Below are 12,854 nucleotides of genomic sequence, written 5' to 3'. Positions count from 1 at the left end.
ATGTGTCCACGTCTTAGTGACAGAAGCCAAGATGTATTTGAGGGCATAGCTAGTTTAATCCAGTGTCTAATCCAAGTACACTTTTAAAAAAAAATGTTGGTTTGAGGCATTAGTCATTTAGGAGAAGCAGAGACCTCAGACATGCAAGAAAGAAGGAGGAAGTATTGAATACACCTTCAGACTGTTCATAGAGACCATAAACATATCCCCTATATGCCATGTGATTTTGACCTTCCCCTTTCTGGCAGTGTCCTGGTGTTGTACTTTGCTGTTCTCAGATCCGAGGTACTTGCAGCAAGGTGAGATTAGATGAGTTCCTTGGGACTGCTCCTCTTGTTGGTGGAGGACCATGGCAATGATGCTGCTCAAACAGACCCAGCTGGGATTGACCACTCTCCTCTGCGGCTGGGTCCTTATGCCCCTCCTAATCCAGAGCTTAGTGCAATGCTTCCTGAATCTATAAGTGGACTACTGGGGGAGATGGCAAGGAAATTGGGCAAATCCCAGCCAAGGATGAAAGTCTGTGAGGGTTTGCTCCCTTGTGGTAACAGCAAAGGCAGGGCTTCTTTCCATGCAGCTGCATAGAGGGATGCATGCATCTCTCCTCGGATAACAAGGAAGGCCTGAAGCAAGATAGGGGATGCAGGAAACAGTACAGGAAACCATGAAATAAATCAGTTTGGAGCTTAAGGGCTCCCCTCCTACGGGATTTCAAGATGTCAGTTCAGCATGGCCCCAGCTCTACCTTCATGCTGCCTCAGGCACCTGGCTGTGATGGGGAGGGCCACCAAGAAAGCCAAGGGATTTGAAATGGCTTCTCCGTGGAAGAGACATTTTAGTCTTTGACGGATGTATGAAAGGTATGAGGATACGGTGATAATTACCTTCTGCTCCATTAGTGAGTGACTAGGGAGGATATTAAATGGCAGATATTAAGCTTAAACATTTAAATGTCTGCAGGATTGGATAACTTCCAGGAATTGGCCAAAGAGCTTTCTGAACCATTAGTGTCGACACAATGAAAAATAAAAAATGGAACACCGAAGACATTGAAAAGGGTTGGAAAAAAGCCAATCTTTTAAATGAGTAAATGGAATGAGTGGGGCAGTAAATGCTCCTGAACCTACATCCATCACTGGAGGGAATGGAGTGGCTGGTACAGGATGCAATTGACAAAGTGAAGGGTCCTAGCCTCCATCACAGGTTGATTATAAACCAATAGTAATTGCTACTATACAAAATGATGGCAGCCCCCCACTGAATGAATTAACTGGGGAACTGTGGAGTGCAAAGGCAACCATACATGGGAAACTGTTGTCCATTTGCAGCTGAACCTGAAAGAATCTGCTGTACACATGGCACCCTTCAACACAGCATTTCTCTGAAAGAAAATCCTGAAATTGTCACAAGTCAAGTGTGGGACTGAGTTTTCTGCTTGGTGTAACACTAAGCAGTCATATGAACAGGTTAGCTAAATATGTTGAGCTAGGCTGTTTATCTGTCACTGAAATGTGTATTTCAAAGCCACCAACAGACAGATCTTGAAATAAAGAATATAAGCCACAAGGGAGGCTGTGGAGTGCTGTGGTTCCTAAAAGAACAGGAGAGATCTATGCATATGCCTAACTGAACATAGGCTCCCTGTGCCATGCTCTGCTGGGGATATCAAATATGTTCCTCAGAGACAGAAGGCAATATACTTAAATGTTCAAGTCTGTCTGGTCTCACTCATAAAGAAGGAAACTAGTGCAGTTGAGTTCTGCCTCCCACTGCTCCATATGTAAGTGTGTGTCATGCATTTTTAGAAATAGATAGCTGCTACTATGTGTTAAATACTACTCTATAGATGGCATGAAACTGCCAAAACTGTTTTAAATTGGGTTAAGACAGTAATTTGTTTATTCCTATGGTACTATTCCTGCTGTAGATTCAAGACCTACAGCAAATCAAAAATCAAAGCTGAACAGCCCTTCCTGTTATGCCATGGACAAAATACAACTGAGTCTGCTAGTGGCTTACTTTTTATTTGCCTTTTGCTATTGAATAAAAAGATGAACACTCCTTTCAAGGGATAGCCCTGAGCTTGGGTTCCAGGTGGTCTGGTTACATGTCTTCCTCATAAGATATCTTTCTTTGTTAGAACTGGTCCAAACAGCCACAAAATAGTTAACTCAGACTCTTGCAAATTATTTAGTGTATGTCCTTGGGCTGTCTGCAATTCTAGTTTAACAAAATTATCTGAATTCATTACAAGAAGATGAGTTCTAATGTTGTGTGAAGGCTGTTACGTCTGAGAGACTGTGAGCAGCACACCTTGTTAAGTAACACAAGGGACTTGACTTCCAGGCTCAGATTGCCTAAAATAAACTCAACATCTCATACATTCCCACCTAATGCTCTCCCCGCCTCTGTCCCTAGACAAAGTCAGTCTGTGTTCATGCAGTGCCCATTTTGTGCAATCCAGCAGCAGACCTCACGTTAGATGGGTGATGAGGAATTGGCTCTTGCTCCTTGTTTGCCAGCAGTGGACTCTGCAGTACTTGCAGAGCAGGGCCCTGGTGGCCCAGGTGTCACAGGGACGTGGAGTAGGACATGGCCACCCTGGTCTTCTCCCCCAACATCTTTCTTGTGGCCAGCATTGACTGGGACTGTGTCTGAAGGCGTGAATTCAGATTAACTCCTTCTTGCAGCTTGGCAACACAATGGGCATTTTGAGGTCACAAATATTCTTGAAAAGCACCCAAGTAATTGTGAGGGTTTATTCCTTTTGCACTAGAAATGGGGTGTAAAAGCAGTACAGTTTTTGGTGTGGCAGAAAACGTGATCTGAAGAATCAATGCAGATTTCTCACAGCTTTCTGAAGGTTTCTTTGTGAAACAATGATGTGACATTTGGAAGCATTTTAGTGCCATTAGTGCATATTAGTGGTATTATTTTTTGGTCATAAGCCATATGCCAGAGATCTTCCATAGGACCAGCATGCAGCCAGCAGGGCTGTGTGTGGACTCTGGGGTATATTGTACATTAAAATATATGACAGGATGCAGACCATGCTTTATCATGAGGAACATGGTGTCAAAGGGTGGCCTCAAATTTGCAAAACGAGAACCTAAAATATTTTGTTTCTGCTTTGCTGCTTGAGAGCCCTGAATGAGAAAGCAGAAGTCTTTACATTATTCACTTCAAGTGTGATTTCCAACCCGCCCCCTCTTTTTTTTCTTTTGGGCCAGCCACAAACTTCATTCTCAATTTCCTGAATACTGATGCAAGGCCTGTGCTTCGCAAATGGTGCATTTACAGTGTGTCAGCCAGCTGTGCAGGCAGGAGGAGGGACGTGCAGCTGATGGGTTTACCACGGAAATTAGGGGGAAGGGTATTAGAGTGTTTCTCTGGGGAGTGGAGAGGCTCCAGTGAGAGCGTAATGACCCCTGGAAGAGGCTGGTGCCAGGAGAATTGGTGCAAGCAGAGGCGGAAGGAAGAGTAGGCGACCCGAGGGACTGTGTGTCTTGCTGGGGGGAGGTGCACAAGTGTGAAACTTGTTTTTGCTGCCTTCAAGTGTTGCAGATGTTCCTTTCCTGGGATTAGACACTGGGAAAAGAGCAATGTGTAAAACCTTCAGCTTTATTAGTTATTAATATTATCATCATAATCATCTAACTGTTGTGTAAAAGTGCAAATATTTATTCAGCTTTTACTCTAGTATATTTCAACCAGACTTGTGGGTTTGCAAATTAGTGAAATCATAGGATCCGTCAGACATTTTACAAGCACAAATGCGATGATAACATCTAATTGCAGGGATCTGAGACAGTCTGACTGCAGATGGGATGCTATTAACCTCTTTCTGTCTGTTACAGATGTGTCAGAAAATTGTCAGGACAGTGTTAAAGACACTCCTAATCTGTGTGGTGTAGCAAACCATTAGGTCCTGACTTGGCAAGGATTTAGTCCGTGCTTAGGCCGATGCATTTGCAAACAGTCTTGTTGCAACAGTGCTTTCAAGTCACTTCTGTGACTTGATAACCTATATAATCTAACCCAGGCACAGAAATGGTTGAAGGAGCAGTATCCTGAAAAGTAACAATTATCTTAATACATCTCATCACAATACATGGAAGGTGCTGGAATACTAGCTATATTTGATTCTAAATTGTGACAGTAGATACTGTGTCAGTCAGTCTGACATTGTTGGATGGCTGATTTGCTTCCATAGCAGTTGTTTCTTCTTTAATTCCCGGTAATGATCACTTTCATGCTTCCAAAGTCCTGGCTACTTTCAGCTTTCAATGATAATACCTCCTGTAGGTGCCTGCCAGACGAATCCTCAGCATAAGCTTTGCTCTCTGAAAGTCAGGGGCATTATAGTGAAATAAGGAACCTTTTTCCTTATTTCTTATTGGTTCTGCAAAGCTCTGTTTAGGCTCAGGTATGCAAAATCGATCCTATTTTGACCATTTTTTAATGCAGACGGTAAATGAATAAAAGAGAAAGCGATGTAATTAATTCAGAAAAGTGATGTCAGTGGAAACCTTTTAGGCGTGTTTAGTGTAGCAGTGACCAGTAAGCACACGTTCAGTCTGGTTTCACCGTGAGACGTGGATGGCCTGCCCACCCGTGGCTGCAAGGGAAAACCCGGCGCTAAGGGAAGCCTTTCCACAGCTCCGTACAAGTCGCTTGAGGAGCTGCGCTCACCCGATCTGCAGGAGCGTAACCCGTGGGTGACACCTTGTGAGCAAAGCCGGGGAAGCCTCGGCTGTCAAGCTCCTTCCTCACGCAGAGCTGCAGGTGCAAACCTTGCGGGAGCAGGGCTGCCTCTTTTTGTTATTTATATTTATCCTGCCTCCGCCAGGAGGGTGGGGAGAGCAGCGCTGGTGGAAATGAAGGTGTGGAAATGAACGCTACCGGGACACCAGTGGGAGCCAGCGGTGGGGAGAGCCCGCAGCGGCACTCTGCCTGGCTGTGGCACCCACTAAGGAAAAACCAAGAGCTCGTCTTTGGTTACAGTCATCCTTTCTGATGAGTTGCCTGGCAGTTTAGGGTTAGAACAGTTTTTTCAGGGTGGTCTTGCCTAGCTGGTAATGATATACACAAGGCTGAAAACTGCCAGTGGCAATGACTGTTATGTGCTCTGTTTTACCAAATACCAAGGCCCACACACAAACAAAAAAATGTTTGGCTTAAAGATTATTTATTTATTTATTTATTCATTCATTCATTTCAAAATTTAAAAATTTTACTGTTGGTCTATATATTTCATTCACTTCCAGCTTTTTTTCCTCAAGCTATGAGGGTCAAAAAGCCTTAATTCAAAATACAAAAAGCTTCTCTCCACTAGCATGAATCCTGGAACTGGGAGATTTAAAATTGCAGAAAACATGCAGAGTTTCAGCCAGTCTGCTAATCCTGTTTTGCACATGTGGAACTAGGCCAAGCACAAAGAGCTTTACCGTTTTGTTCAGGGTTACATATAATTTCAAACAGAGTTAGATGTGCTGATGTCCAGATTACTAAACAAGCCTTCCTCTTCTGAAAAACAGAGATGACAAAATTCTTACAGCATATTCCCCATTTCAAACCACAATATGAGGTTACTTGGCCACCACTCTCTTTAATCCTTACTAGCAAACACCAAGGTATATTTATGATTTCTGGGCTTTTCTTCAGTAATTGTCTTATTTTTTTACAGTCGCTTCTATGGTCTGAACAACAACTGCTTGTCACACAGTGCTGTGCAATGGAAAAGATCTCTGTAACAAATTCAGTCTTATTATTGTTGACATTTTATAAATGTCATTGTCAATGTCCCCTGACTTTCTTAAGCAGCTAGGAGTGGGCCACTTCTCCAGATGCATGTATCTTAAACACTGAATAGAAACAGAGTTAAGTTGAATAACTGGTAAGTGAGGTTCACATCTTCCTCCTATTGTATCCACACAGACTGGAGTTAAGGGAAATTATATTTCTAAAAACGCGATGCCATTCTTAGATTTAGAAATACACATTCAGGATCCCTCCCAGAAAGGTGGGAGGCACCTCATGGCGTGCTGAGGGTTTGAAGACATACCTATTTTAACCAGTAGAGGTCCGTTTCACAAAAGTCCTTTTCAGAATACAGAGCATATTCCATATTAGTACCAAAATTTTAAACCCTTGCATGCTAGAACATATATTTCAACAGATATTTAAACTATTTTGATTTAAGTGACTGGTATGAGAATGTCACCTGAAAAGATAACATGCATTTTTCGTTTTCTGGTATTTCTTGCAATAACAGGTAGATCTTTTTTTCTTCTTTTAAACACTCATCAATTCAGCAGATTACTGAAGAATACTAAACAAGAAGATACACTACTGTGTATCTGCTGGTAATTTGATTACTGATTTCTCACTCCTAAATATGGAGGATGAAGTCACTGCAAGATAAGTGAGGAAAGCCCACTCTGGCATCCTTATCATTTTCTCAGAATGTTTGGTGGCACAAGTCACAGGATTTTGCTAATGGCCCCTCTTTTCTATATTAGACAAATTACAGAGACAGAGCCCCATACTGGGAAATGAAACACTGTGCCCTAAAATGAATTATCAAATGAAGAGCTGTGAGAGGAGTCACTATGCAGTAAGTTTGTCCGTGACTTTGAAGAAGCCTCTCCAGTCAAATATGCTGTGCATGGCTTTGGGTACACAACTACAGAAAGAGTCTGAAGGGTAGGGCTTGGTGGGTGCAAGTTGAAGGGCCAAGATCTTATTCCTCCAGTATGTTGGTATTTGTCCCTCAGCTTCTACTAGGCCTGTACATCAAACTGAATGGTCGCCAGTGTGAGTGTCTAGAGCAATCTCAGACTTTCATTGCCGCTTTTCTAAAGCTCAGCCCAGTTTGCCTGCTATAACTGAGCCTTGAGAGTCCAGAGTGCACAGTCTGCATCTGTAAAACTGAACAGAGCACCAAATGCAGTGCACTGTTCTGCCTGGGCAAACCAGGGAACAGGGGCTCCTGCCTTCTGTTGCTTCTGCCTCTGTTTATTCAGCTGGCAGAAAAATCTTTGCTCAGTGTTGTCCTACATCCCAGTTTCCATTCCCTGTCAGGGCTGTCAGAAGATATCCCTGGGCATATCTCTGGTTGGAAATACAGGCCATGCTTGACATCCTCTCTCTTCAGGCATTACCAGCAGGGAGCTCCACTCCTCACCAAACCCCAGTATGTGTTGCACTTGAGAGACTCCTGCTCAGACACTCTGCTTCTCCTGCTTATGGCAGGTAGTTGGGACTGGGGAAGCTGCATTCTGGTTCCATGTGGAGCAGCCCTGCATCTTTCACTTAAGGCTTGTTGATGAGGAACAACATCAGGTGTCAGGGGCTAGGTGTAAGTCACTGCTGACAGAGCTGGTGTAGATACTGAATTATGCTGCTGGTGTAGATACTGAATTTTTAATTGTCAGTAAGAGCGTCTACCTGATGTCCAGGATCATACACAAACTGACTGGAACCAGAGAAGTTCTAGGTGTTCACACTTTCTGAAAACAGTGTCATACCCATGCCCCAGACAGTAACTGATCACAACACGTGCCTCAAGAGTAGGCTACTAGCCTAGAGTAGGCTACACGTGCCTCAAGAGTAGGCTACCAGAAGAAATACCACTTCTTATATACACCATCTGTGCCCTTGCCTACCACACTTTTCCCACACCAGATGAACAACTAATGTCTAGGTGGAAACCCATGATTTAGGTTTGAACTAAAATCCCCATACTCAGTAACTGAGGTATCAGGCTATATGGGGAAATGACAAGGAATTAAACATAGCAACATAAGAAAATAAAAACCAACAGAGCAACAGTGACAGCTTAGCCAGGTGGCACACACATAATTTAATTAAATTAGTTAAAGCTATCTCAGTGAATTTCAAGATGGACAATTAACTAGTAAAATGTGATAGCAAGGAATGATAGTCCTGCAGTTCCTTCATACTCAATAGCTCTCCACTGGCCTTTTGTCCTATACACTGTGAAACTGCATCTGAATGTTATGTTGTATTTCTGTACATTCATCAAGTGTCACCACTTGCTTTTTGTAACCTTATCCATCAAAGACTGCAACTGGATTTCACTTTATGGGGTCATTCATGGCTCACTTCTCACTATGATATTTTGGAGCATTTGATTAACAAGATCTCGAAGAGGAAGTCTGAACTTTGAGATACATAGTAGTTTAATTATTGTGCTTCTTTGTATCTAAAGAAAATACCTCTGCTCATCTTTGTGGGTGAAAAGGAAAGAGAAGAATTGTCCATTTTCTAATTTTAAGCTTTTCCGATTTTTACTGTCACAAAGATTGGATACAAATGTTTTGGTTTGATGTTGCTTGTGAGCAAGGAAAATTAGCAGTGAAGAGATGTCTCAGCAAGTAACTGAGGTCAGTAAAAGTTTTTTATGCTCTTACCTTTAATTTGTTTTAAAGAAAAGGGTGAAGGGAAGGTAACCCTGCCTTCATCAGATCTCATTTCTTACCTATTTAGATATAAGCCAATTTCATAGATTTTCTTTTTAAAAGCAAGAAAAAGCATATGGAAAAATTCAGAGTTGCGCATTTAAGGGTCTAGGCTGACCATCTGAATTTTCATTCTCTGGTTGCCCTTTCTGTTACTCCTACAACAGAAGACATCAAAGGACTAACAAAGAGTCAGAGTATTTAGCTCATATTGGCACATCTCTGCTGAGATATGAGACACTCTTGACATAGGGCAACACATCTGCAAGTTACAGAATTGTTGCTGTTCATTTTGGGTTTGTTCTGTTCTCCCCCATTGTTATGCTGAAGGGTCCTGTCCTGATTCAGTTAAATGTCAATCCCCAAACCCCTCCCCAGTTTCCATAGTTGCGGTATGTATCCTTTTAGTTCTCCACCTCTGGTTGCCTGCCTGTCACTTGGCACCCCTGCCTCTTTTTCCAGAAACTTCTGGCCAGGGTGTCGGGTGATTGGCTCAGGGATCAGGGCCCCTCCCTTAGTTATGTATGATTGGTTTTGTCATTATGTCAATCTTCAATGTATCCTTCCCTTCTCACTCCTGACTTGTTACCACCCCCCCCCCCCCCCCACTTTCCTAATAAACCAAGGTTTTCCCCTCCTCAGGGCTCTCAGCCTCAGGATTCGTTGGGGGCGTTTGGTCCCTCTGGGGCCCAATAAACCCGATTGCACCGAGAGACTGAGAGACGCCTCTTCTTTCTCCTGCGGGTTGGAGGTTCTGCAGCCAACGTCCACAAGGCAGATTATTGCCTTAGGCGTGGTACCTGACCACGAGTTGGGGAAGCGCCCCATCGGCTGGAGACGGGCTGGTCACCTAGCCTGGGTGTGCTCTACCGGCCACACTGCTCCAGTTCTGGCACCCAACGTGCGGCACCTCCGGACTGCTCCTGACCAGCACAAAGGTCAGTAGAGTGCCTAAGAACACTGTTTGCTGGACCCCACAGACCCCACAGATGGGATTCGTTGGAATCCCATTTGGCCGCGGAACTACCCCAGGGTAGAGCAGACCCTGTTTTAGGGGTGGCGCTCCCCGGGGATCAGAGACGGTAGCTCTGCTCACCCGAAGAGTCGTATCGTCTGCAGAACCCCGACGTTCCAGTTTTTTCGTTAGCCACCACCGGATTTCATGAGTTTTTTCTCTTTCTCTCTCCCTGTCCCCCTCTCTTCAGTGTTTCGTCACCGCCCGGTTCGCTATTTTTCTTCGGACAGCGACTGGTGGGTGGCTCCCTTATTCCTTTTCTTTCAACTTTTGCTGGAACGGGGGGGCTTTGTAGCGGCTGCTGTTGTTAATATCTAAAGTATGGGTGCAAAGTTTTCGGTAGCCCAGAAGGGGCTTTATAACCAAGTTGTGGGTATCCTTGTTGGGGGGGGTTTCAGTGTTCAGAAATCTGAAGTTAAAAAATTAGTTCGCTGGTTACTTTCCCAGTTCCCTGAAGTCTCTCCTGACTTAATCAGCGACCCTGCTTTTTGGCAGAGGGTGAATAACAGGTTACTGGGCTTGATTAGGTCGGGAGACACCTCGCTCTCTCAATTCGCCTTTTGGATCCATCAAATTCAGAATATTCTAAAAGCAAAAGGGAATTCGGGAAAGCCCCCTGTTGGTTTTAGTTCATGCCCCAGTTCGTCCTCTACCCCTGCCCCTAACCCTCTTCCCTTTTCCTCTCGACCTAAAATCGGGATTCTGAAGGGAGCATCTCGCACCAGCCTGGTGCAGGGTGTCCACCAGTCCCCTGGCTCCTCTCGGGATCCTTGGCCCCCCCGCCCTAAGAGTCCTGGCCAGACTCTTAGGGGCTCCTCTCCTTCCCCCCTTGCCCCAGTCCCCAAGTCCCCAGTTAAGAAATCCCAAGTTTGCTCCCAGCTCCCTCCATCTCCCCAAGATGGCTCCCATGGAGCCCAAGATGGAGGGGGCCTTGTCGCTGAGGCGGGAAAATCCTCTTCTTCTTCCCAGAATCCCTTTATTCCCAGTTCCAACCCCTTCCTGCCTTCCGGCCACTCCCAATGGTCCACCCCTTCGTCCCTCCTCCCTTCTGGTCCCTCCTCCTTCCCCTCCGGTTCCTCCTCCTTGTTAGTCCCTCCTATGGCTCCTCCCACGGTACCTCCTTTCCCCCTCCTGTTTCTCCTCCCCCTGCATTTAATGAAGTCCAGCCCCCTGACTCCTCCTCCTGGGCAGGCACTCCAACACCTGGCCATCCTGCCCAAGTTCCTTGCCACGCCCCTGCCCTCCTCTCTTCCGGTTCCCACGCTCCCCCTTCCGGTTCCCACGCTTCGGGTTCCAGGGGGAGGGGGGGAACAGGGGACTGAGAACCGGGGCCTGCCGCCATTCCATCCGCGGCCCCGGTCGTTTACCATCCAGAAGGGGAGGGTAGGATGCGTAGGCAATGGGTCCCATTTAGCCAGGCCCAGATTAAAGATTTGTGCAAGGCCCAGAAAGATTTCGGCAGGGAAAGTGAGTATTTCCATGGGCTGTTGCAGGCCACCTTGTCAGAGGCTGGCATCACCCCCTCTGATCTCAGGCGCCTCTTCACATGCCTGCTCAATCCAACTGAGTGGGTCATGTGGGAGGGGGCCTGGAGGAGGGAAGTGACAGAGGCTCTCCCTTCATTGTGGGAACAGCCACGCACGGACCTGGATGCGATGGGAAATGTCATTTCCATCAAGCAACTTTTAGGGACCGGGAGCTGGATGGATGGTCACCTGCAGGCGGGTGCCATCCCCTCGGAGGCCCTCAGAGAATCCGCCAGGGCGGTGGAGAAGGCGTTCCTGGCTATGCCGGGGGCGGCCCCCCTCCTCTTGTATTCTAGGACTTTGCAGGGTGCTGAGGAACCATTCATCGACTTCGTTGAAAGACTCCACAAAGCTGTAGAGCTGCAGGTGGGGAGTGAGAGCGCCAGAAACGACATCTTGAAGGAAGTGGCATCCGCGAACGCCAATGCTGCGTGCCGGGACACCATCCTCAGTCTACCGGTACACCCTCCCCCCACACTGCAAGCCATGCTATAAGTCTGCGCCCAGAAAGTCCTGATACCACCAGCCAGGGAGTGCGAGAGGAGGAGCAAGCCGCTACTCCGAATTAACGTAGCAGAAGATTCGCCAGACGACGCCTTCCCAGAAACGTCACGCCGTCCGCCCGGCTGCGGATCCACCGCTGCAAAGGCCTCCCCATGCCACCTCTGCAGGAAGCTAGGGCACTGGATGCCCGATTGCCCCCTGCGGAAGGAATTCTATGAATTTAAAAGAGGGCAGGGACTTCGGGGGAAGGCCCCGCCAAAAAACTAGCTTCAGAGCGCAGCTCCCCCCTGCGCAACGACAAAAATAAGGCGGGCCATGTGTCATCTAGCAGGGAAGGGAAAACAGGAGGACCGCCGCCTGTCGCCAACCAGACTGACTTAAAAACACCGGACATGTCATGCTTGCTATGCCTCCGACCTAAGCCAATCCTAACCACCTCTTCTACATCTGTACCTTTCAGGCTGCAGCTCACAGAGCCATTCCACCTCAAGGACTCCGATTTCCATCTAGCGACGGTCTGCCCGGAGTGCCCAGGAAACTGGGGGCGGATCAAGTGTAAGTACGTTGTCGTCGGAGACACAAAACACACCCCATTAGAAGTGAACATCGTCCTGGGTCTCCTAACATCAGACCCGGGACAGTTCGCCATTGGACTGTACTGTGTCCAACCCCCCTCTTTCTTGCCCAAGGGACAGGTGATTGCGCAAGCAATCCCTGTTCCCAAGCTGACTCAGGTCCCAGGGTCCTCCCCATCCAACAATCAGGGCCCAATGGTAGCCTGGGCCCAACTCTTGGGGCAAGAGAAACCACGCATAACTTGTCAACTTTCGAAAGGGGGGGTGCAGAAGCTACTTCGAGGCTTGTTGGACACCGGGGCAGATGTGACGATCATTCCTTCCCGGGAATGTCTGTCACATTGGGAATTGCAGGACGCGTCAGGTCACGTCTGAGGTGTCGGGGGTTTACAATTGGCTCGACAATCCAGGAGCACCATACAAATTATGGGGCTGGATGGGCAATTGGCCTCAGTACACCCATTTGTGTTAGACTATACGGAACCCCTGTGGGGGAGAGACCTCCTTGCCCAGTGGGGAGCCCGAATTGACCTTCCAGTGGCTCCCCAGGTTTTTCAGGCAGCAGTCACTGAAGAGTGCCCTACCTGGAAGCTGAATTGGAAATCTGATAAACCAGTACAGGTAGTGCAGTGGCTGCTCAACAAGCAAAAATTAGCGGCGCTCAACGAGCTCATCAAGGAGCAGCTACTGAAGGGCAACCTGGTGGAGACCATGTCAGAGTGGAACTCCCCAGTGTTTGTCATCAAAAAAC

Source organism: Molothrus aeneus, chromosome Z (assembly GCF_037042795.1).
Source record: "Molothrus aeneus isolate 106 chromosome Z, BPBGC_Maene_1.0, whole genome shotgun sequence".
Taxonomy (NCBI): domain Eukaryota; kingdom Metazoa; phylum Chordata; class Aves; order Passeriformes; family Icteridae; genus Molothrus; species Molothrus aeneus.
Note: the sequence above shows the minus strand (reverse complement) of the source record.